The 2717-nt window shown below is 44.9% G+C and overlaps 1 protein-coding gene across 1 annotated transcript in view; it reads left to right on the top strand.

The window, feature by feature from the left end:
• LOC101850651 (delta-like protein 1) overlaps nucleotides 1–2717 on the top strand; it is a gene marked incomplete at its 3' end in the record, with an annotated part of 93205 nt that overhangs the window by 33393 nt on the left and 57095 nt on the right.

The following is a 2717-nucleotide window of genomic DNA, read 5'->3' as shown; positions in this document are numbered from 1 at the left end:
GATAGATAGATAGATAGATAGATAGATAGATAGATAGATAGATAGATAGATAGATTCAAATAAAGATATACTGAGAAAGAAATTCAGATAGAAGATAGAGAGAAACACTTGCAGGGAGGGGATGGGAAAAGGGCTACTCAGTAGTCTAACAGTTTGACACCATCAGTGGCACACAAACACACACACACACACACACACACACACACACACACACACACACACACACACACACACACATACACCTTTATTCATTTCTCTTTTTGTTTGTGTATATGTCTGTCTGTCTGTCTGTCTGTCTCACTCTCTCGCGTACCTTTCCAATTAATTCGCTCTAACGCTCCCTCACTTTTTTCACCAACTTCTTAAATCTTCCTTCTATTCTCTCCCGTGTCATAACATAATACATTTACTCATAATAGTCAGTCGTTCATTACGAACACACATATCCTTTCATTGGTTCTGTCTCGTGGGAACGCGAAGCTTCATTGGATGATTCTAGTGGCGGAAACGGAAGTCAAATTTTACGTTTGAGTAGACAGAAGGTTTATATAAACTCCCTTCTACGCGCCAGTTGTAAATTAAGTTCATGTTGATTTATACTGCAGTGTCAAAGAGGGTTTAGTACAGTAGGATAATGCGAATATACGGGATTTTGGGCTGGGGGACGGGAAATATGGCGCAAAATTGTGCTATTCGAGATAATCCACAATAATAATGTCCGACATCTTTTTTTCATTTTGTTCTTTCATGAAATAATAAAAGGAAAAAAAAAATTGGCTATGAACTGACGAATAGGTATATTACATTCCATTCTGTGACTCGCTTGCGTGCGCGTGTGCGTGTTCATTGACAGGGTCTGGTAAGGGGACAAAGACTGGCCGTCTTGGAAGGGTGAGCAAACGTTTACATGGAATGTATGCCGATCCAGTGCCGTGTTTACAGTGGGCCCCTGCAAGGCTTGCTTCCTCGCCGTTTTAGCCTTCCACAGAATGTAAACGCTCCGTAAATCGGCTGTTCATGACAGCTCTCGACGGACAGGAAAAACCAGAAACCCAAAAATAAGAGCAAAAAAAGCTGGGGAATTGACAAGGACGGCGTGAATTGGATGAGACGCCGACGTGTGTTTTAGGATCACGTGAAATTTAAAAAATTAAAAAATCAATTTTGCGCATTGCTCTCAATATTCTATATTTTTTTGTTATTTTTATTTCCCCCGCCCTTTGCTTTTATAATTCCAAACGGTGGTAATAGCACCCACGCCATAACCTCATCTCTTTTTGGGGTTTGATTATTTTTTCCAGTTTATTTCTCGTCCGAACTTTGAGCAGGACATTGGGATGAACATTGACAGAACGATAGAAGATGAACTGGAAAAAGACACTGGTACACACGTGTGGATGCAGCCACGGTAATCTTTGATTCAGTATCACTTACATAAATGAGAAGGAGTTTAAAGAATTTTTCTTTTAATGGCACAGCAGAGAATTGCTATTTTCAGAAGCACGAGCAGGTACTTACAGTAGCAAATTGGCCAAGGTGTCAAAACAGACACAGTCATGTTCTCGCCTGCTCTACATGGATCCACCAGTGCAGGTGGCGCCGGGCATCCTTAGGAAACAGTATTAATTACCTCGGGTAGGTCGGACGCTCTCAGCCCATTAGCGGATAGCCGCCACGGATGTGAAAGGGGAATCATCGGTTTTGCTCACTCACTCACTCGCACTTTCTCACTCACACTCACTCACTCACACGCTCGCACATATCCCCCCTCTCTCTCTCTCTCTTTCTTTTTTTTCTCTCTCTTTCTCTCGCTCTCTCTTTCTCTCTCTCTCTCTCTCTTTCTCTCTCTCTCTTTCTCTCTCTCTCTCTCTCTCTCTCTTTCTCTCTCTCTCTCTGTCTCTCTCTGTCACTCACTCACTCATTCTCTCACTCGCTCACACACACACACACGCACTCACACACACACACACACAAACACACCAACACTCACACACAGCAGCAACCTGTTGTGAGTGAGTGGAGCCATCAATTAGGGCCTGCCCTCTCACCGCTCGCCCCGTACTGGCCGGCCGATCGGACGCCGGGCGCGCGCAATGCAAACAGTTGTTAGTGGACAATTAGCGCTTTCGGGCATGCGCGCGTGGGGTCAGGCCAGACCTGTTAGACGGGGAGAGAGAAATTGGGGAATATTCGAGTACGAAGTGGACGGAAACCGGAGTCAGTGGTGTAGTGGTTAGAGTCCTTGCGTTGTTTGCGCGAAAGATTTGAGTCGGTTTTAGATATAGTGGTTAGAGTCCTCGCGTTGTGCGAAAGATTTCAGTTCGATCCCGCACGTGGAAATAATTTTGTCGAAGTATCCCCTCCGTCTGTCTTCTGGGAAAGAATACCTCACCCAGGCCTTGCTAGCCCTAATAATAGGCATATTGGAAGCAGCCCGCCTCCTAGTTATTATTCTTGTTTCTGTGGGGGGCGAAAAACCAGTTCCGTTTGTGTGGGCGGAGAGGAGAGGGAGGGACGCGAGTGGGTGTTAGACAACAGCGCAGAATTCTATTAATTACCTCTAATTACGTGACTCTTATTGTTGACCGTTTATACACTCCTTGTTTGCCACTTACGCGCCTTTGTTTCTCCTCTGCTCTCTCTCTCTCTCTCTCTCTCTCTCTCTCTCTCTCTCTCTCTCTGTCTATCTGTCTCTCTCTCTCTCTCTCTCTCTCTCT

Source organism: Aplysia californica, unplaced genomic scaffold (assembly GCF_000002075.1).
Source record: "Aplysia californica isolate F4 #8 unplaced genomic scaffold, AplCal3.0 scaffold00204, whole genome shotgun sequence".
In the NCBI taxonomy this organism is placed as follows: Eukaryota; Metazoa; Mollusca; class Gastropoda; order Aplysiida; family Aplysiidae; genus Aplysia; species Aplysia californica.
This window is presented reverse-complemented; position numbering and strand designations above follow the sequence as displayed.